The following is a 24,745-nucleotide window of genomic DNA, read 5'->3' on the forward strand; positions in this document are numbered from 1 at the left end:
GGTATCATGCAATTCCGGGCAGTGACTTGGGCTCTAGGCCTGAAATTGTGGCTTAATTCCCAGGGACCCTAGCACATAATTGACAAAAAGAGTCCCTAGAAGTTGACTTGCAGGCTTGTGAGAGTGTCCAGAGGGCCTTGGATGCTGGTATGCCCATTGCATGAGAGCCTCCAGAGGTCAAGTTAACCAAAAGTTTAGTGGGACCTAGGGGCTGGCTACCTAAAAGGTTGGATTGGTTCCTGAGGGTTCTAATGCTGATGTTGAATGTCTGTATGGTGTGTTTCCATTGGTTCCACTTCCTTAACGTGACTTAGGAGGTCGAATCATATCATAGTGGCCTCTCGTCACATGTTCACCCCTGCTAGCTAGTTGCTTGGGTAGATGTGGGAGGAGGGTGTTACAGATGTTCTATTATGTTCTCTAGATACTTTTGTTCTTCTTAATGTTGCTTCTATTAGTGTGGTTCCTCTTGATGCTTTTTATCCCTGATGCCTTTATAAATACTCATTCTGCTAATTATATTGGAGTTTTGTTGGATAGTATAAAAAGAACTATGATGGTCTGATTTTTCCCATCTGGGCATATGATACCTCTTTCTAATTTGTATTACTAATTTTTGCTTCTAATATGGAGTATTTGAATATTTTGTGCCAATTTGTCATGGTTCTTTTGTATATGTATATTGTAAAAAAAAGTTAGATGAATGAATGAAATATGAAGTCATTACAAATCTTTTGGTAAATGTTGTGTTGATATTCTAAAATTGGGGTGTGATGCCAATAATGGTATCAGTGGATGAATGAAGCTATGTTCACCTATTTTGTGTCAAAAAAAATTGTGCTTGTATACTAAACTCATGATGAATGGTTGCATCGTTGATAAAAGTTTTTATACATAACTAATATGTGTCATAGTTCATTGGGAATGTTATATTATGTGTTGTGAAGACTTTTGAAAGCAATTCCTTTCGAATGGTTATATCTACAATATATGGCGAATACCATAGTTTGAGGCGGATCGTTTGGAACTGAAGTGGACTATGTTTCCCCTTTTCTCCTGCAAAACTTTCAAAGGTTGTTGCAAACCCATCAACATACCTTGGGTGAGACCTCACCTGTTTGCTTGTGTTGAAAAATGCTAATGTCTAAGGGGGTTTTATTAGCTTAACTCCAAACCCTGAGTCAGCCCTCTGTGCCAACACCAAAAGGGGTCTCATCGTTATTATCATCATCATCATCATCATCATATATTTAACTTATCAAGTCATTATTGTTTTGTCATCATCATTAACATCATTATCATCTGACTCATCATCTTTATTATCATCATCATTATTATATGTTTAATTAATCAAATCATTTTTATTATCACCATTATTAACATCATCATTTTTCTCCTCTCATCATAAATTTAATAAATAACTTACACCATTATCATAAACATTATGAGATCATTTTTATTATCATCATCATTAACATCATCTTTTCCTCCTCTCATGTTTTGTTTTTAAATAATAACATGAGATGAGTAAGTTGTACTTCATTGCCTATTAAAGATAAAATGTAAAATAATAATCATGAAATCAAATCATGAGAGAAGCACGCCTCATGTGAATGGTTTCATGTCTTCATTTTTAATTAATAAATTTAATCAAGAGAGAAGCACACATCATGTGAATGGTTTCATGTCTTCATTTTTAATTAATAACATGAGACGACTAGGCTGTATTATATTATATGGTCTATTCTTAACGAAATGTGGAATCATACATAAATGAATCTTAGTTTAATTTAATGAAATATCGACTTGGTGTCCACTTTATACAATGTTGGGCCATGTTGTTCTTTGGTCTTTATTCACTAAAAAATTTGAGAATTTACTTTTTTGCGTTATAAATAGATTGTTATGAATGGGTAGGGTGTAAATTAAGAAAAAAATTGCAAGCGAAAATTAATTTTAATTTTGGACTTATTAGGATTAGGAGGATTAAATTTTTTAATTATTATTTTTTCCAAGGAAAAAAACGGTAATCTTTTATTAAAAAATTAATGAAAAGTTACACTAGCAGATGCAATGAAGCATTCAGTAATTGCCACATGGGCTCGCAATCGTTAGAGGACTAACGTGCACAAAGAATAAGAGAAGAAAAGAGAAGAGAGAAAAAAAGAAAAAAGGGGTGAAAACCTGAATTCCAGTTGTGAGTAAAAACTCACGCTTCAAGTTTTTCTCCCCTTTTTCTTTTCGACCTTGCGCCACTCTCCCAGAGTGGGCTCAATCGAGGCAATAACTATCTGTGTTGTTTCTTTCGGCAGCCCTGTTTCTTTGTCTGAGTCTGATGTGTTTGAATGATGCTGTCGTTTGATGCCTCCCATACTTTGATCCACGCTTATCATCTCTGCCTGATTTTGTTGGGTCTCTGCCTGATTTGAGTGGGACTGTGAATCCTTGTTGACTGCTATTTTTTCCTTCTGGTTCTCTATTTCAAATTCCTCTATGGTGGTATCATCCTCTTCTGTTTATGTTCCTTCTTCTTCTGTTACCGACGAGACTTTCTTTTCCGCGGCTCTCTTCTTTATGACATCGTCTATGTTCTGTCATCCTTTGGGCCTCCTTTGTTGTGGCTTGCTCTTGTTGGGGCTTCTGCATGCGTTGAACAGGTGTCCTGTTTGTTGACATCCCCTGCATCTGAATGTTGTATTCTCATAGTCCAATGGTTGTTTCCACTGAGAATTGTTAAAATTCAGGATGATGTTTTCCGATAGTCCTTGGCTAAGATCTATCTCGACACATATCCTAGCAAAGGTAAAGATTCCTTTTAAATGTCTCTCAGAATCAATCTTTAACATTCTTCCAAGAGTATTCCCTATGGCTGTTAAGGTCTTGAAATGCCAAAAATGTATCGAAAGATTATGCAACCTTACCCATACTGGCATCCTTGATACTACCATAGTATTGGCGTCAAACTCCGGGAACCATGGGGTAACAAACAATCCCGCACTGCCCCAGAACCATGGTCCTTCACTGAGAATTTTTTCCTTTTCTCCTTCTCCGAGAAAGATGACTATGAAGAAACCCTTCGAGCATAGATGGATCTGGCAGTTTTTTGTCCAGACCGTGTGAATCCATTGGTACAAAGCATCTGTTCTAGGCCAGAAACCGTTAAATCTACAAATAACAGCTTTATTTTGTAGATCTGAGAATATGCATTTTACCTCTGGAGTATCCAGCAAGATGGATGGGCTCTCTGGCATTTGATCCACGATATACTGCCCTGGAGGTATATTAACTGCTTTGGGTGCTTCCCCTTTTGGGGGTTCTTTCCCTTTGGCTGCATCGCGATAGTTGCCTGTAGATTTTGAGGTAGATCCTTTAGATCCGCCTCGCAATCGGTGATTGAGTATAATAGTTGAGTCTTTTGCAACCTTGTAATGCAGAAGGGTTTGATGATCCTGCAAACATATCCCAGAAAATATTAGAATTTGAAAAGCAACTGGAATTCCCAGTTTGTCCTGAATCTCTTCTTTTAGCTCCAAGACACTCATCCGTTCCCAGATCTGCACACAAACGTGTCTGCCTTCTGTTGATCTGATGAAGATTTGTTTCAGATCCGCTGTGTCTGCCTTGATCAGATCCCATTTTTCGGGTTGGTATTCTGGATCTGGCGAAGCTTCCTTTTGCTTCTGCCCTCTCTTCTGAAGTTCCCCAAATCCTTCCTGCGCAGGGGGGATCTCAAGCTTCAGGGCTAAGATCCCATGTCTAAATCTCAGCTCATTGCCATGGATCAGGGAGAAAAAAACTCGATCTGGGCGGCAAGACACATTTTCAACGAGATCTGCAACAAAAAATCCCGGATCTGAGAGAGGGCGCAGATCTGCAGCCTGCAGACCCCTCCTACCTTTGCTCCATGCGATCTGTGCCTGGCACGTCCTGGTCTCTAAGAGCAGTGTGTCATTTTGACAAAACGCATAGATCCTTGAGACTGCAAACTCCACAGATACGCTGCCGCGTTGATCTGGAAAGTTTTGAGTCGATTGTCTACGCCGTTTCACGGAGTATTCCTTTCCAGCGTCATAAGGGTCAGCTCTTACTGTGGCTCCATACCCTGGTTTTCCTTCTGCCCATGCAAGAATTGTTGAACCAGCTGCGGTTGCTAGCAGATCTCTGCATAAACAATAACTAGCACTTGGATCTAGGGCAGAGAAAATATGCAGATCGCTGGCCTCGGGCAGCTTTGGACGCAGCAATCCGGCCCAGTACCAAGGAGATGCTTCATGTTTTGGGTCTTCAACGATCCAGCTTCCATCCGTTCCAAACCAGCGCAGATCTACAGTAGCCGCGGCGGCGCCGATCAAAACTTCTGAAACCCTAGCTCCGCGAACCGTCTCCATCGCTCCTCCGTTTTCCACTGCTTTTAACTAGTTCCTAAATTCAACCAATTATAAATGCTCCTATTTTTTAATTATTATATTTTAAAACAAGGTTTGTATTTTGATGTATTTTATTTGTATTTCAATATAGTAGATTTAAAGTTAACATAGATATATATGTTCAACAGCAAGGAATTATACATACTCTTTACATTGAGTGAGTAATTGGTATGTTTTATGGTTAACCATGTTGAATCTTGTAGCTATGGTCAGTGTTCATAATTAATATTTTGACTCTTGAATTATGTAAGGCATGTTCTTCGCGTCATTTTATTTTAGCCCTTGAAATGTATATAATGAAAAATGTAAGACATGTTCTTCATGTCATTTTCAAAAGAAGATTTTTCAATTTTCAATTTTGAATTTTTGACTCCAAATAAGGTAAATTCGGTCCTCCTTCAATTCAAGTCGGCTCTAGGAAGAGAGACACCCATTCGTCCAACTAGAATCAACATGTATATGTCATTTGAATTCCTCATCTTGGGAAATTTTGGATCACACAAGATAAAAGACATTTTCTGGGAATTCAAATGAAGAAGAAGAAGACAAGAAGGACAAAGTTATATCAAGCCTTCTCTCTCTCTTATTTGACTTCACATGTGTGAGTTCCTAGGCAACAGTTTTTAGGAAGAGGTCCAAATTTTTGGGCAGTAGCAGGACCAAATTCTAGACATAGAAGGAGGTCAAATTTCGGCCTATATAGATCAGATTAGGCCAAGTTTGTTGGGCATCACTATGACTTTTCAAAAGGGTATCTTGACCAGGTTTGACCAGAATTTTATTGCTGGTCAGTTTGTCTTTTTATTTGACTTAGATGTATCTCTTGTTGAAATGAAGAATGTTAGATTTTAAGCTTCTATCGCTGTCATTTGGAATTTTGTGAATTGGATCATCCACATTATTATGTGCATCTTATCGACGTTTCTAATCCCAAAGGGGATCCATCTTTAGGACATGATTGAGTGATAGATTGAAGGATGAGCTTACCAACTAACTCAAATAAATACCTAATGCATAAAACAAAAACAAAAATCTAACTAATTTAAAAAACTAAACCTAAGCCTACATGTAAATTATTATATTAATAATTATATGTAGATTTTTTATTTTTATTTTATTTTTATTTTCTAATAATAAAGATTTTTTAATTTTATTTCCAATAATAAAGATTTTAATTTTAGTTAAAAACTAAAATATAAAATCAAAAATAATGAAATCTTCTATTTAATTTAATATGGAATAAATTAATAACCTAACACTATTTTATAATAAGAAATTTTAATCTATTTATATCCTAATAATCAATTATTTTAATTTCTAATATATGAAAAAATCTAAAATCAATAAAATCATTTTACTTAATTATGAAATAAATAAATTCATTTTAATTATTATTAATATTAATATCTTCTTCGTAATAAGAAATTAATTGATTGATTTATTTATTATTATTTTATTTTTTTCACTTCTGGTTCATGGATACCCAGGTCAGTGGGTAGCCGCTATGTCCAGGGTTGTTCAACACTAAGTGGACCCCACCCGAAGGGGATCAACACCCCAAGAGCTTTCAAGAATTGACCCTATAACCTCCCGATTGGTGAGGCACTGATTTGACCGATTGAGCTAACTCTTGGGGCTATTAATTGATTTATTTATTTTTTAATAATTTTCATAATAAAATATTGTTAATAACAATAAAAAACCTAATAAAATAAATTAGATAAGTTTTATTCTATTTAATTTAACCTAAATAATAAAAATTTTAATTTACTATAAATAAATAAATAATAATGTTTGTTAACTGATAAATAATAATATAAATAATACTTATTTATTTATTTAATTTATTCTATAATGAATAAATAAATAATTATAATCATGACTATATTAATGATTAATGCTTAATTATTTATTATTAATAGTTATTTATTAATAATAATAATCTAATTTCATAATGGATGTTGGTAAAAGAATGTCTCTAAGAAAAAGTTTGTTGGGTTTTTCTCTGTGTGGGTTTTCTTAGGGTAAAATGTTTTTGTTTCTTGTATGGTTGTCTCTTTATGATCCTATTGTCAATTTTGTTCTAATGTTGAATATCTTCTATGTAATTTCTTAATGATGAATGTGAAGACAAGAGGATTTAAACTAAAAAGCAATAGAAGTAATTATCAGTTAGAAGACCTATGAAAAATCAACATGGTATCATAGCCATGGGTGAAAGAGTAGCCTAGATAGAAGCCAATATATTTCAAAGTTATCTTCTCTAGCTTATTCTAAAAGAAGCCTAGATCTGCCCCTTTTTGTTTGAGTCCTAAAAGATTTATATTTTATTTGTCTAATGATCCATGTTCTATTTTGAAGACAAGTCTATTTTGAGATAAAGATGAAAATGGCCAAAGTTTTAATGTTCTCATACAAGAACGAATAACCTTAGGAAGGCCAAAATTTCATCTTTATGTTGAAGATAGTACCTCTTTCTTGTGGAGCCAAGATTTTTTTTTGATGGAAAATAAGATTGTGATCCATTTTGAAAATTGTTATAATATTCTAAGAAGGCCAAAATACTTTTTGATCGAGTTACCTCAGATGCAGAAGTATCCTTGTACCAATTACTACTATGGTTCTTAGAAATTACTGAGAAATATAAATCTCTTGAAATAGATCTAAGAGGCCTCAAAAGGTGGTTGATTAAAAAAAAATGTGACAAGTTGAGGGTTAAGCCAAGTCTAGACAATGTGCTTTTAGAAATGGAACTTGCAAGGTTATCTTTCTTATATAAGTTGCACTACTACTTAAAATATTTCAAATTCATGTATGTCAAATGCTAAGTTAGTATGAGAGACCTACAATGGATATTTTTATGTCACATATCTCTATTTGGAAATCTATGAGTAAAGATCACAAATTATGATTGAATATGCTATGTCTATTATGATTTATTGAAGCAAGCTATTATGTCAAGGAAATTGTTTGAGATAGTATTAAAGGAGCCTTAAATAAACCCTCAACATCATCTTATAATAATCAATAGCAATCCCTAGAGAAAAGAATTGATTTTCCCTATACTCCATCTAAGGAACATATGACCAATGGTCTACTACATAAAGAACCCTTGCATATTAGCTACAGAATCACAATGGAAAATCTCATGGTTAAGATTATAAATTAAAGTCTCTTCTACTATCAAATGCTTGTGCTACTTGAATATTGTAATTTATTTTATGGAAGGAAGTGGAATGTAATGATCTCATCCTTCACCTTGTTAACATGATAATTGGAAGAGTGATTTCCTTGCTATACTATGGCACAAAGTTCCTATGACAAATTCTCTTTTGGTTTTGATTCTCATGTACTACATGATAATTTTCAAAAACATTTTTGGGCTTAAGAAGACCTGATAACATATAAGACATTGTCATCATAGTTTTTGAATTATGTTTCGAAGTAAGTTAAAGCTACTTGGCATCCTTAAGCATGATTTTTGGATCAAAGTTCATGTTTATACTAGTGTAAGGACATTCCCTTTATATGCATGTTCATAAGCAGAATTTTAATGACATATATTGTACTATTATATCTTAGTAATGATTCTTGTCAAGTATGATGCCTTGCATTGGTTGAGATGTGTCGCTAGTACTTATGATTGATTCTGGCTAAGCACCCGAGATATAATTAGTTTGATTTGATACAAGAAAGTTATTCATAAACAAAACAAGCAAAGAAGGACATTGAAATGCCCTCATGAAGTATTAAGATATGACAAAGATTGCAATGGAAATGAATTTGAGTTCCTCTGTTTGAATACCAAATTCATCTTGAGAAAAATTATTCATTTGCATAACCTCTTATTATTTCTATTGCTATGTCGAAGGATAAGCCACTTGTGTTGAAAGGGTTAATGCTTAGTTGAAAATACATAGTTACAACAGTAACCAAGTATGTGTTATTCTATCCTAATGAAGACATCTCACATTTACATAATAGTATTTATTGGAAATCATTAATCTTGATACATATGCTTAAGATTGTTTAATAGCCCTAGTCTAATTCCCCTTCATTGTAAAAATTTCATACATTTTGATTTCAATTAAAAATGCCTATGAATTGGGACATAGATTCTAGAGGTTGAGGAAGGAGGTCGCTTAGGATTTGAAGGGAGCTTGATTTGTTTATTGCAGCCATTAATGGCTGGAAGATATGCTTAAAATTGGGTTGACCATACCAGTTAATGGAGCTAGGAAATGAGGACAGGAGAACCATGCATGCCTTGGATAAATCCACAAGGAAGAAAGGACAACAATTTATGGAGGATGGGATACATGGGAAACTAGGATAGTTGAAGTCAACCAGCAAGAGAGTGGGGAAAAGTGTTGACACAACAACATCACCACCACCACTCAAGAAAAAAATCGTCATGGTTGAGCTCAAGGACAAGTGATTGGAGTGTCTACCCATGCAACCAACAATGGTTGCATCACAATAGTGGAAAGGCTTATGGAGAAGGAACGTTGGCAGACGAGTATTATATGGGAATTCTCACGCACTAAGTGAGAATAATTCCAATGACATGAAGAAAAACAAAGAAGGCATATAAATAGGTTGTTCGCCTAGCACTCAACATATTAGGGTGGAGGACCCCATACATATTTTATGACATCAAATGCATTTTACCCTATAGTGGGGGACTAGTGCAACCCATGACCAACGTGGCAGGTGATGTGGCCTCAAGAAAATGCGGAAACCTAGGAATAGGACACATGTCAGTTGAATTTGGGGTTTTTTGGGTCCATGTGACCTATCAACAAGTGACACATGTCACACCTAGAGTAGAACCACGTGGAAGGGTGATGTCACCCTAATGGAAAGAGTTGTTGACATCACCACAGAGCCTTGTCCCTAGTGATTTCTTGTGGTGTTGATTGTAATCCTACCAAGATTTTATCCCCAAGGTGATGTGGCCATGGTGGATGCCACTTTCATGGATATAAATGAGGCATTTGAGGAGGCATCTGCGATGGAGGCCTGACCCCACACCACTGGTTGAAGCGTTTTTCCAGAAGTTTGACGTGGCAACATGACATGGCAGTTCCATGTAACCTTGGAGGTTTTGAATACATTGCAAAAAAGGGTGAAGGTCAGGACGATGTGGAAATGTTGGGTCTTGAGCACGTGAATGTAATAAATGGTTTCAGGACATTTTGGAGGAGGGGTCCACAACAGATCCACATAACCCTAACACCTCTACCTTGACAGTTCCATGTGGTGTTAGGTGCAGAACTCTCGATATTTTATTTCTAGGGTGAGGTGGCAAGGGTGGCCGACCTGAACGACATGTATATATATACATGGTTGTGGAAGTTTGTATTACTGCATGAGTGGGCCGAAAATTTTCATAACATGATCTAGCATGATTGGTTCGGCAACTGGGGTAGTGTTTCCATGTGGTGGTGATGTGACTATGACTGGGGTAGTCACATGGTATCCACATGGTAGGCTAAATGACTTCCTGAACCTAAAAGTATAAACTTTAATCGACCATATCTTTTGATTTAGAAGCCCGATTGAGGAAAATTTTATATCATTGGAAATGCCTCGACAAGACAAATGCAAAAATGCCATATGCTTTAAGTTCTAAGGTAGTTGAAAAAGGTCGAAAAAATTTAGACCCCATTTCCATAATTGTACCTTGGAGGTCTGTCATCAAAATAACTACCTCATTCTACCCTTAGTACGGGTTAGGATAGTATGGGGATGTGTTACAAACTGACAACAATATGGACCATCTTTGATTGTTTAATGAAATGATGAATTTCATATTCTGAGACATGGGGAATCTATATATTTTTGGACATTTGTATATGGAAAATAGAATTTGCATATGAAAAAATATGTTGGACATACAAACGTGTAAAATGAGTATTATAAAACTAGGGTTTGTAAATTCTAGAAGACTGGAAATCTTGGATGTGAAAATCTAGGATTTGTATATGAAACCTTAGAGATGGACTTAGATTAATGTTTCCACTGAAAGAAGAAAACCTAGCTCATGCAAGAAAGGAATGACATCATGTTGATGATGAAAATGAAGTTCATAAATTTACAAGATGGATGAAATAAGTCCAAGATCAAGAGGGAGTTGACATTTCCCTATAATCATCAAAAGATAATTACTTTATATCTCTCTTACTTGATTATTATTATTGTTGTTGTTCTAATATTAATTATAATATTGTCTTTGTTTCTTTTTCTAGGTTGTAATCATTCTTCCATGGCCTTCTAGTGAGGATTGTGGGTACATGGTAAAGGTTGTGAAGGCTTTGACAGCATATGAAAGTAGTGGAAGAATGAAGCAAACCTTGTGATAAGAGGACTCTCCCAGAATTGGTGATTTGTGTTGAGAGACATTGTACTAGATGAGATTCAAGCTCAGAGGGAGCAGGAAGATCAACAAATTTGAAGTATACCTTCATTGTTCCTAAGGGAATTCAGTGGTGACTTCCAAATAGATCTACAAGATCTAGTGTGCAGAAGATGGCAGCGTAAAGTGATATTTGATACTATAGAGTTCCCCAGAAAGAGGGAGAGGATCATGAAAATAAATTTGCTCCACTTGACAGGTTCACTTCTATAAGAATTATTATTGCTTCTTTTATGGAATTACATTAGTTGGATGTAGAGGTTATTTTTCTCCGTGAAGATTTTGAGGAAGAAGCATACATGGTACCACCTTAAGGATTTGAGGGTCATGAAGGAATATCTTGTTTACAAATAGAATATTGCACCTAAGACATGTATTGATGGATCAAGGTTGATCCTATATTATTATTTTTTTACGAAAGTAGAAGGACTCATGTGTCAAAGGGAGCGCTCGTGGTAGAAATATTTTCTTCCATAACAAAAGAAGGAGTTAGGGAGCCTTGTTTTAGCTTCATAGGGATTTGAAATTTGAGTTCGAGTTGAAGGACCTAGACTTCATGAATTACCTCCCTAAAACATACTATTTAGATCCCTTGTATATTTTTAGGATGATGGATTGTCATTAACATTATTAGGCTAGATAGTTGATATGCTAGAGTAACTATAAAGTTACAGTGTTAGAGGGAGTAGCTAGGATTGCCACAACATAATCTGTTTTAGAAAGTGCACCCAGTTAAGGTAACCATAAAGGAACTAATCATATTATGGTAGACACAGTGCATGTGGCTCAACATGTGTTGAAGTAACATCATGGTACATTTAATTATGGCACAACCAATTATGGTTTGATTTATGTTTCAAATAGTGAAGTACAGTTGCAGGAGCACACATATTCAGATTGGGCAGAGAGTGTAGAAGATAGAAAGAGTTCATCATAATATTTCTTCAATTTGGGCTCAATTATGATTTCTTGGATGAAAAGGAAGCATACATTTTTCACACTCAATACTACAAAAGCCAAGTATATTGTAGCTTGGTTGGTGAGTTGAGAAGTAGTATGGCTTCATAAACAAATTGCAGGATGTTTTGATCAAGTGCAGGTGATGTCCACGTTGGAAAGTCAAAGCACAATGAAATCTAGTACCAAGACATGGTACAAAAGAGAGAAGTATGGCTCCAGTATTATTCTATAGTCAAGCATATTGTTGACAAAGCCTTTGCCCCAAGATGAATTTTGTATACTTCAAGGACAAGCTTAGACTTGCTAGAGAATGCCTTCCTCAGTGAGAGGGACTGTTGATGTGATAACATTAGGAATAGACATTCTCCCTAGATCAATTTTATTGACTAGTATTAGGGAGAATCGTTTGATAGAGGAAAAGAAATCTTCTTGAGTGAAGATGTTGACCAAAAGAATGGTCCTAGTGGCCTAAAATCAATCAGTTGAGTAGGTTCCTTTCAACATCAGGCTTAAACTCTCTAGATAGGTTGAGTGAGTACATTTAGAATCAATCCTAGAGAAAGGCCTTTAGGGTTTCACCATGAGTCAAAGAGATTGACCAGAATGATGGTGAGCTAAGACTATTCTATATACCATGGGTTAGAGGCATCAACCAAAATCATGGTGACTAGTTGATGCTAATAATGCACCATAGGTTAGAAGTACTGACTAGAATTATGGTGAAAGGTACTAACTAGAGTTATGGTGACTAGTTGATGTTGTTGATTTACCATTATGGTAATTGAATGATGATGATGTTAATGATGAATTGTTATAACCTTTTCTTAGAGAAAATTTTCAACAACACAACATTTGGATAGTCATTATGAATACCTCCCTAGCTAAGAGGGAGTGTTGAATGTTTTAGCTATGTTTAGTCTTCATAATTAATATTTTGGCCCTTGAATTATGTAAGACATTTTATTCATGTCATTTTATTTTATCCCTTGAAATGTATATAATGAAAAATGTAAGACATGTTCTTCATGTCATTTTCAAATTTGAAATTTTGGCTCCAAATAAGGTCAAGTCAGCCCTCCTTCAAGTCAAGTTAGATCAAGGTAGAGAGATACCCATTCAGCCAGCTAAAATCACCATATATATTCCATTTGACTTCCTCTTCTTGAGAAAATTTGGATCACATGGGATAAAAGACATCTTCTGGGCATCCAAATGAAGAAGAACACGAAAAGAAGGATGAAGAAGAAGGATGAAGTTATATCAAGCATTCTCTCTCTCTTGTTTGAATTCACACGTGTGAGTTTTCTGGGAAATATTTTATGGGCAGATGTCCAAATTTCTGGGCATTAGTAGGACCAAATTTGTAGGCACATAAGGAGGTTGAATTTCGTCCTAAATATATCAAATCTGGCTGATCTTGTTGGGAATCACTATGCCTTGTCAAAAGGGCATCTTAACCAGGTTGACCATAATTATATTTCTGGTCAATTTGAATTTGTATTTGACTTAGATGTATCTCTTGTTGAACTAAAAATTTCTCTAAGGAAAAGGTTGCTAGGTTTTTCCCCCGTGTGTGTTTTCCAAGGGTAAAATGTTTGAGTTTATTGTTAGGCTATCTCTTTATGATCCTACTATCAATTTTCTTCTATTGAAGGTATTCTATGTAATTGCTCCATGATGAATGTGAATACAAGAGGAATTAAAGTAAAAATCATTAGAAGTAACTATCATCTAAAATACCTCCGAAAAATCAACAAACCATCCATCTATATATGTTTGTTTGAGAAGTTAACACAAATTTATTACATGGATGGATTTTCCCATTGTTGAAGCTATTACACTAAGAACTAAAAGTTGCATATTTAAAGGATCAGGAATACATGTAAATGAAAGTGTCATTTTATAAAAGTAAGTTGAATTAAGAGGGGGTGTTAAAAAAGGTAAAAAAACTTATAAGGAAGGGAAATGGGAAATAGTTAGGAATAGATAATCTATTATTAAGGATAGAAATAGAAAATACAGTAACAAATACGAATTTGGAACACTTCATATACACTTTTGAAGAGACTATGTTAAGTTGGATCCCTAGTGAAATTGATATCATATTTCTTGTTGAACTTTGGGGCATGATGAATGTAAGTTCCCTAATATAAAAATATTTGGCTTATGGTATCTAACAATATATCCTATCACAAATGATTGGAGCCATAGTTTTCTACATAAAACATAACTTTTTTCCTCACATTAGGATTCAAAAGAAATATCCTTTCAATGTAGAGATTTCATATATTATTAATGCTAAAGAGATTTATGTAGAAATTTGTTATTTGTACATATTAATTGTACTTTAATAATAAAACTAACTTAAACAAAAGTTGTCCTTATAATGGCTTAGAATAAGATATTTACAATCTAAGAAATGAAATAATTTTCCTCTTGCTATGAGAATTTGATGTTATAACAACAACTAATCAAGCTATTATTTTATGCAGTAATTCCAACCTTAATCCTTTATGTCTATATATGGAGATTTTTAGCTAGCATGTCTAAAAATACCTCTAATAATTTGCAATGATTTAATGAAGTGTTTGAAATCCAATTGGGTGACTTGCATTTATGGTTTTCGTAGTAATCACATAAGATATGTGATATCTGATATCCTCGTATACAGCTAAATAATAAATTTTACCTCTTAAACAACCATGAGCCTAACTCTAATCATTGAAATTTAATCCTAATTCTAAACTTTTTCATTGCAAAACCCCCCATTGAAGATAATTTTGATAACCAAAAGCACTTAATTTTCAATGAAACTAAACTTTAATATTTTTGGAAATTATTTAAATCATCAATTAAATTTCATATTAAATAAGAATAATATTGAGTATCTGTATCATAACTCAATGACAACCGTCTTTACTTTCATTAACCAAGTTCTCTATTGGGGTGCTATGTAAAAAGGAAAATAGAACAACCAACCATTGGTATGGTAAATAGTGTAGTATTACTAGAAAATCCATTAGGGATGCTTTTAACGAGTGTTGAAAAATTTGTTTTCATTGATGTCAGAGGAATTATATAATTGATATTATATATAATTATCCAAGTATATTAAAAATGGGGTCTTGTGAAAAAGAAGAAGTCAAAAAGTGAAATGGTCGTTTCATGGTTTAGGAATCCCATGGTATTTTCCCATGGCATTTGGAAAATAGAAATAAAAATGGAAATTAGTTGTTTAATTAACAAATTGACATGACATTTTTAATTAACATGTATTTCCATGAATGGTTATAATAATGTATAAAAGGAGAAAACATTTGAAGGAAAGTTTGAGAAAAAAAAGTAATGTGTGGAGTGAATGAGCCATCTTGGAATTTTCGCTATAAGGTTTTTTTGTTGGGTTGCTTAAGAGGGTGAAATTTTAACCATATTAAGGATGGATCAGGGAAAACATCTTATTAAAATTTTATATATTGTTTCACTATATTTTAGGAGATATACATTGTATAAGTTAGAATTTGTGATTGGTCTGGAGATTTGCATCAAATGAGCCATCTCGGGATTTTCTATATAAATTATTTTTCTAAGACATTTTAGATCATGAAATTTTGAGGATATGAAGACAATATGTATAGGAAAATGTGGTCAAAATTTTAGACTTTGTTTCATTATACTTTTGGATATGCTTCTTATGGAAGTTAGGATTAAGAATTCTCCTAGAATTAGTTTCAAAGAGGTCAATTTGGCATTTTTTCTATAACATATTTTTTGGGATGTTTTAGAATGTGAAATTTTGAGAATATGGATGTGAGATATTTGGGTACATCCAGTTACAATTTTAGACATTGTCTTATTATACTTTATGAGATATGCCTTGTAGAATTTAGGGTTCCTAAATGCCCATGACATCAGTTTCAAACAAGTCAATTTGACATTTTTTCTATAACTTTTTTTTTTTTTTTTTTTTTTTCAGATGTTTAAAAATGTGAAATTTGTATGGATTTGTATAGACACATAGTAGTACCTTAGGTAAAAATTTCAAATTTTGGTTCACTATACGTTTGGAGAAATTCCTTGTGGAATTTAGGGTTTCTAAATGGTCCTAAACTCAATTTCAAATATTATAGATTGGAATTTTTGTTAAAACACTTTTTCTAGGAATTAGGACTTCTCATACTATGAAATTTTCAAATATATTAGGAGACATTTAAAAATACCTTAGGTAAAAAATTTAGAATTATATTTGCAAATTTAGATACATGGAATGTTGTACAAGTTCATCCTTAGAAAAAGGCCAAAAACAAGAAGCTTTAGGAGAGTTACTGTAAATTTCATTTGGACATTCAAATTTTGGTTAGACCTAGTGAAGGTGGAAGTAGTGAGTAGACCTAGTGGAGGAAAAAGTAGCAAGAAAACTTTAGTAGGGTGGTGCCTATGAATATTTTCCACAATGAAGATTGTTGTCTCTAGTAGGTTGGTTCCCACAAATGTTTGTACTGGTGGGGATTAATGTCTCCAATATATTAGTGTCTACAAATATTTGTAATATTAGGTTGATTCCTACAAGGGTTTTCGCAAGTGAGGATTGATGTCTCTAGTAGGTTCATTCCTACAAATATTTGCAACAGTATATTCGTGCCTACAAATAATTAAAAATATTTTTTGTAGGTTTTCTCCCAAAGGGTTTTCCATGTAAATCTTCTATTCCACATCCTGTAGTTGATATATTCCATATGTGATTACTTTCCTATGGTTCGTAAATATTCAAATAAGAAAAAAATATTTTATATTGATTCACCCACAACCCCACCCCAAAAGTATATGTTTTTTTTCGGCAATGACTCCATAGAAGATACATATACAAGTCCCTAATTAAAAGGGGGAAAATGTACTATATAAATAGAAAGAAAGATTAAAAAATTCATATATGTAAGCTACATTATGAGAATTTTGGAGACAAAATTATAACTCATAAAGATAAAGAAAATAATGTGATTCCTTTAATCCCCCCATCTGAAAAGTATATGTGTGTTTTCGACAATAATTCCTTAGAAGATACATATACAAATCCCTAATTAAATGGAGGGGGAAATGTACTATATAAATAGAAAGAAAGATAAGATTTTGCATATATATAAGCTACATTATGAGAATTTTGGAGACAAAATTATAACTCATAAAGATAAAGAAAATAATGTGATTCCTTTAATGGATTTGAATTTGTACCATACAAATATTTATAAATCCCCTAATGTTGTGCACAACATTTAAAACATGTTTAGAAAGAAAGATATTTTTTTTAGTAGAAGACATATAGTTTGGGGTTAATCAACTCATAAATGATAAAACTAAGGAAATCAAAAGCTACCAAGAAGAAATATTAAAATTTGGAGGTCTTATCCTCATCCAATACATGCACAAGATTTTCAATTTAGGAATCAATAGGCTTCCCTAAACCTTAGACTCAAAGCTTCATTGTAACTATTTTTAAAACTGGGGATAAAAACAATCCCTTTAATTATAGTACCATTAGCATTAGCCTCATTGTAGCCATGTTATATAGAATTATTTTAGAAAATAAGATTAGTGTATACCTTGAAAGCCATGGAAAAGGAACTGAAATTCATGCTAGATGTAGGAGCTATCATTAACCTATGGATCTCTTAGTTATGCCTCAAATCATTGTTGAGGAGTGTCACAATAATAAGGCTAATGCCCTGTGTTGTTTCATCAAGTTTAGAAAATATTTTGAATCTTTATCTAAGATTAACCTTTGGAATAGGTTAGAAGAGCTAAATTTTCCTTTCAAGTTGAAATTGCTACCATAAGGTTGTATGAGAAAAGTATTGTCAAGTTTATGAATATTGAAGACTAGTTGGAAGAATTGATTATGATATAGTAGTTGAGAAAAGCCTCCTACACTTTTTGGCATATATTGATGGGCCAAAGAATTGCAACAAGAATGTTGAAATCCTCACTTGAAATTTTACCCTTAGCTTCATATAAAATTTTGAGGTGATGCGCACTATATGTGCAAACTTCACTAAAACAACCATATTTTGAAAATGGAGCATGCTAATTCTAAGAATGTAAGATATAAACAATCAAATGTACATAAAGAAAATGTTGACTTAAGGAAAGTTGTAAATTAAAACCAAACTACTTTGATAATAAAAAAGGAAAACCACAATAAAGAAATGTGCATAAAATAAATCAATAAAAAGTAAATTGCAGAAATCAAACTATTCTGATAACAAGAAATCATAAACCTTAAAGTAAATTATTCTAGTAATAAACCATACAACAAAATAAATAAAGGAAATACATGAAAGTAAATTCTAACTGGCAACAAAAGTACAAGAACTGCATAAATAGAACCACGTCCCTTGGAAGAGACTAAGATAGTAGTCATTTGTTTTGTAGATATAGGGGATTCAAACTCCATTGTAGCTCCAAAGTAGGCCCAAACCTTGAAGCAAGCAACAGGGTTAATCCCTCCAGATAAAATCACTAGTTATAATAAGAAACTTGATGCACAATTCTATATTGCTTCCAAATTCGAATTTACAAATTGATGAATCACAATCCTCTGTAAGAGACTTCATCTTATACTTGAAAAAAATTCTTAAATAAATATTACAATCAATCCCTTGATTGATAAAATATGTCCCAAAATCTCCTAAAGTCATGTAGCTTGTTTAGTGGATTACTCCTTTCTTATAGAAAAAGTGAAGGGATATAATCCCTTAAAATCCTCCTAAGTCTTCAAGATTGCTTGGAGAAATCACTGAAGGACATAAATATTGTCTTATTGATTTGATTTCCTATCTTATCCTTTGATAATCACATTAGCATCCATACATAACATATGAAAAAATATTAGAAACCATAAATCACTCTAAAATCAAGGATATGTTACATTTCAACCTAAATTAAGTTATTTATGTATAACTAGATAAACAAAAGTCATATTGGTCATCAAACTAATGAATATTTCATGTAGGTTATGGCTTAGGGGTGACAATGTATTGAATGTTAATGTAAAATGGTCCATAAAAATAGCCAATATGGAGGCCCATCATATACATTGACAAGTTAAAGGATTGTTAAGAATAAATAATATGTGTCAACCCGACTGTCACTGGTATAGTCACCATCCTTCTACTTTATGGAGTCCCTATGATCTTGAAAAGAACCTAAAAATCTTCAAGGATTTTTCCTCTAGTAGAGGTCTCACTTTTAACACCAATAAAATAAAGGTTATTAAATCCAAAAATATATTTGTATACTAATTTCATGTATGAAAACAATAGCATGGAGAAAATGACTTCATACAAATATTTTAGAATCAATGTTCATCACCACATTAATTGGATCTATAGCATTGAAAAAATGATAAATGGATGTTAGAAAGCTTACTATGGAATTGAAAACAATTGAAAATCAAGAACCCTTTAGATATGGGATAATAAGAAACTCCTCTTTGTGACCCTTGTACTTCTATTACCATTTATGGTTGTGTTTTTAGGTTTGTAGTATCTCTAGAGAATCATGGAGAAATATATATCAAATCCAAAAGTTTTTATGACTTATAATCTCAAAATTAAAGGTAATGCACCTTTAAGAGCATGGTTATGACTAGGAGCCTAATTTACGAGAAAATGATAACCAACATGGAAGACAAGAGCCTTCCTAATATTCCTTCAAGATCCAACAAAAACTAGCTATGACTCAAGTAGGGATAAAGGTGCCAATCTTGGCTAAATCATTGAGGGAAAATGGAATATGACACTTTATAAAATAATGTTAATATTAAAAAATAGTTTTACATATAAATTTTAAAGAGAACCTGTGTTGTTCGAGAATTAGAGAATAAAAGAAAATAAGATATTGTGTGGAGGTGATCGACCCTAATCTAGAAGATCAAAAATCTCTCCATATTAACTGAAATAAAGAAGAAAATAAACATTATAAAAATAAGAAGAAGCTCTCATGAGATTGATAAAGAAATGGGGCATTCAAAAATTCCAAAAATGTTGTGATATAAAATAATTTGTCACCTTTGTGATGTGTTGTGGCCACCAACAACCCCCCTCTTTGTTTAGTATTAGCAATAACACTAAGCAAGTGGGGACCCTTAGTAAAAGATCCAAAAAAAACATTTTATATAAATTTTTGTATTCTACTCCTTGAAATTATGTCGCATCGCGTGGAGAAGATAAAACATCCCCTTATGAGCATAATAAAAACTGCGAAGAAGCGACGCAAAATTCATCGCATCGCACACATTAAGAAGCGCTCTTAAATGAAAATCTTAATAAATCTCCGATGGCCGATGTGCGACGTCGCATATCGCAATATCGCATAAGCAGCACACAATGATTTAATGACTCATGCGATCCGCGATGCTGCAATCTTGCGATCTTGCAATATCTGCGATCTGCGATAACTACGATAAATGCGATCTGAAAAAACTTGCGATGACACATCTAGGTAATGCGATGACGCGATGCTGCTATCGCCCATCGCAAATTTCCTCGGCTCAACATTCAAGAAAAGTTGTCCGTAAACCAAAAATTAGGCGCGCGCCTTAAAAGAAATTAATGAACATATGCCAAAGTGTTAATGGAGGACGGTTTTGTGTTTTTCAAAGAGTCAATTCACGATGGGTGTCATTATACATTCATAGAGGTTAGAGCTTTCGTATCAATATTTATTATCATTACTCTTTTCCTTTGCGTGAACTGCAGGAATGAAAAACAGGAAACAATATGAAGCAATGAGCAGGAAACATCTAAGGAAAAGGGGAAAGCGTCAATGCTCGGAGAACAGAGAAGAGATGCCTTCACAAACAGATGCTGCATGCAACAGAACCACAGATTCCAGAGTATCACTCAACAGATGCTGAGGTCGATAGGTGATTCAAAATTTAGGGTCACGAAGCTCACAAAAGCAGCATGTTTACAAAAAATCCTGAAACTTCTACCCGGTAAAGGAAAAAAGGCGCTAAAGAAGGAAAACGCACCAGAAAAGCCTGGAATAAAGAACAGAGGCAGTTTTCAATGCGCGATTAGCGCCTAGCGCTAATCGTGCACACATCACTAAGAAAATTGTTCAGAAAGCAAAGTCCCTAACTTGCTTTGTCATTCGCAAGTCCGGAAACCGAAATAGCAAAAGCAGAAGCAGTTTGAGAGAAATTTGGGTTGTTGCCAAGTATATACGCAGTAAATTCGCCCAACCAGAAGATAATTCTCAAAAATATCTTCTAGTGTACTAAAAAGTGGTGCCAGCGCTTGCCATTCTGTTTGCGTAACTCAAACAAAAGCAGAAGGCAACCAGCTGACTCTTCCCAGGCAAATGTTGAATGCTCACAACATTTAAGGAGCAAATGCAGAAATAGTTAGGAATTAGATTCAGTTTTTAGAAATAGTTTTGCTTTAGAAGAAGGGCGGTCATTTAAACCGTATCTTAAATTTATGTAATTAAGTTATTTAGTTAGCAGTATTTAAACCCTTCTCATGCATTTGGAGAAGGGTCCAGAAATTTGTCAAAAACTTGTCCTCAGAACATGCACTTTTGCACCCTCGGAGGTGGTTTTGATGAATGGATAGATCAAGGTTTATTAATGTTTGCATTTGATATCTACTACTGATGTTGCACTTCTGTACTCTTAGTAGATGTTAGAGCAAGGAGAGATAAATCATTGTTGCTTGAAGCTTATGAGTAGGATCAACCATAAATGGTACTTTTATCTCTTGACCATTTCTGCTTATATTCTTAAAGTGATATATAGTTTTTAGTTGTTTATATGTTATTGCATGAATGTGTGAGTTACCATTTGGCACTTTTGTAAGGTGGATCCATTTGTTTATGTCTGATATATGAATAACTTATTATGCGATATGCTGTTCACAACTGTTTTTCCTAACTTTTTATGCAAAGTAGTTCATCTTAATTGATTTCTATTCTTGTGATAGCTGAATGATCTTTATTACCAGTTATTATTTGAAATCTCTTTAGATCGCATAATAGAAGAAATACACCCCGGGTTAGCATAGATTAGATGTGTTGTTTTTCATTAGATTATAATAGCATAAAGTTAGTTTAAAAGTTTGAATTAGATTAGCTTTAAGTATCCTTAGATCAGCAACATCCAATTCTGCACACACACACCCTTAGATTTGGAAACTGGTCCCATTATCCCCAGTCGGACCCGCTATACCAAACGGATAAGGAGCTGCTAACCAAGGTCCGGACCGGGTGGGTATCGCCCTTGTTGTCGACCTGATTTTCGGGGATTCAACATGATGATAAGAGGATTTAAAATGAAAAGAAATTTCTCTTAGAATGTCCTATGCATAACCGCACTGAATCATAATCTCAAAATATTTATTACAAAACCAATATTCTTAACCTTTTAATTCATCAAAACTATGGTGATCTAGGAACACTTCTCTTAAATGAGCATAGGAATAAAATTCTAAAGAAAACCAAATAATTCATTATCTTCTTAAAGACTAATAAATCAAATTTGGTATAAGTAATTCTTCACCACCACCACCACCCACACACCCTACCTATCAGCCCCAGTATTGTAGCAAGGATGTTGCAACTCCTAGGGTGACCAACTTTACTTTGTTAACTCGGGGTTCATACAAACTTGGAGGTGACAGTGCTATATGCACATTAGATGCAACAATATACTCTTGTCACTTTTCAACTGGGACAATAGACTACTAGGTTTTTTCAAACGCGTCTTATATTCACTAGAACGAGTTTGAGTTTTGACAATGAATGTAAAATTATCATTAATGTAGAAAGTAAATTCTTTCCTATTTTAGGAAAATGAAAGTGTTGAATGGGAAGTGCTATGAAATGAGCTAGCTAAGAATTAACACACATTACTTGCAGAAGAGACCTAATTTAACCTTTCATTATATCATCTAGTTATCTAGACTAAGTAGGCATGGAAATCATCCTAACACTGCTATGACTGATATATTCATGCACTAGTTGAATATTGCAAGAAAGAGTCTTTTGGTTTTCAATTGATAAATGTAAATGCTAAGCTAATAATCTGATATTTTGTAGGGGAGGAAGGTATGGGAAAGTTGGTCCAAAATGGAATTTATGGGTATGGAACTCAAGTTGAAGGCCTACCCTAGGCTCTGATCATCATTTCTGCCCAAAACAGTCTAAAACAGGCTGCTACAGGGTTTCTTGTAGTTACTACATGATGTCCTAATTTACTATAGGAAACTTAGCTGAAAGTTGTAGGAAGGTAGGGAAGGTGAAAGGAAGTGTTGGGAAGATGCATGATGATGGAATAAAGTATGGGGAATTTTCACGTTACCCAAGGATCAACCCAACTCTTCAGGATGGTTGGATTTGCTCAAGGTGGTTGTCCACGGTGGCTACAAAATACAAATATGAATTAGTGGTTGGTATGATTGGGTGAGAGGTGGAGAAGACTTAGATGAGGCTCGTGGAATGAGTTCCTCCCTGTAGATCAAAAACTCATGCAACCACACATATTATTTTCTTCATTCATGCACAATTTTATGTAAATGTGGAAAAGATGAGTTAAATTTGAGAAACTGATTTATTGATGGCTAATGGCTTAAATATATGGAATGAAATGTTTTCTATTCTACAACAAACTCAAACCAAAATGACAATTGCAAGAGCTTCTAAGAAATCATAAACAATGATCTACTCAAATGGAAATCCTAAGCTATGCAATGACCAAAAGATAAATCTGTTTTTGGGGTTGTGAGAGTGGGGCCCTCAAACCATGATCCCATGAGGGAGATGAGGAAGAGGCCATTGTCACAAGATTTTCTAAATTATTTTATTTCACTATTGTAACATTGATCTAATTCTCCAACTAATGGAAGAAAAACTAACCAATCATTCAAATACTTGTAAATTAAAAAAAGCAGAGATAACTTCAGCATCTAATCTATGATTCTAATCTAAGAATACATGTACAAAAACAGGAACCTTTGCTTCTAAGGTTGGGCCCTAACCCAAGAGCTTCATCCCTCTGAGTCAACTCAGTGCTAGATCAAAGAAACCCTTTTCATTATCATCAATATGTCAAAAATAACATGAGAATAACAATCACAATATCTTAGCTCGAAATTGCCTCTTGGCTACAATAAAAATTTGAATCTTAATGAGGCCCTAGGCCTTCTTATTTATAAAACTGAAGCTACCAAAAAATTCCTAAAAATTAGGGAGGCTTGGCTTCTAAACTCGAGGTTGACTTGTCTTCAACTATCACTGGCTTGGCTGCCAATGAAATCGGTTAGCTAGGCTGCTTGTAACCCCGAGCTGATGAGATCTGGTGGAGGAATATTCCAGTGATTGAGGAGTTAAGGAGGGAGACCAAATCTCCTAAAATACCTCTTGCTCTTCTACTTCGAGTTCCTGCACTTAAATTAGCCCAAAACTTCTCCAAACCCTATAATTAATGCACATTAGGCCACATGAAATAACATCTCACCTTTACCCTTCTCACTAAGAAAAATATAATCAAATATGTCAAGAAATGTGATAAAAGTTGATTTTAATAAGCTAGAGAATGGCATTAAGGCCCATATAATTTACCTAATGATTAATCTCATCATCACCCCCTACTGAAAGTGTTTCTCATCCTATAAGACACTTATTCTATGTACATATCTTTCATAGCTCTTGTGGCCTATCTGACATCCCAGGCCTTTGTTGATGGAGGTTCCTCTTGATGATAGAACCTTGTATATTTCTCTATTTCTTCCCACTGCTTTCTTTCCTCTTCCTCATTTCTACCTTCTAGGATACCCTACAACAAGGTTGGACTGAGTTTTAAACCAATCCAATTGATTTTGAGTATCTACATTTCATTCTTATACAGTGGGGTCCTTTCTAGTGCATCTCTCATCCTTTCAGGGGAATG

This window comes from Pinus tabuliformis, chromosome 1_2, assembly GCF_031772625.1.
Source record: "Pinus tabuliformis cultivar Carrire ecotype Pingquan chromosome 1_2, CPIR1, whole genome shotgun sequence".
NCBI lineage: Eukaryota > Viridiplantae > Streptophyta > Pinopsida > Pinales > Pinaceae > Pinus > Pinus tabuliformis.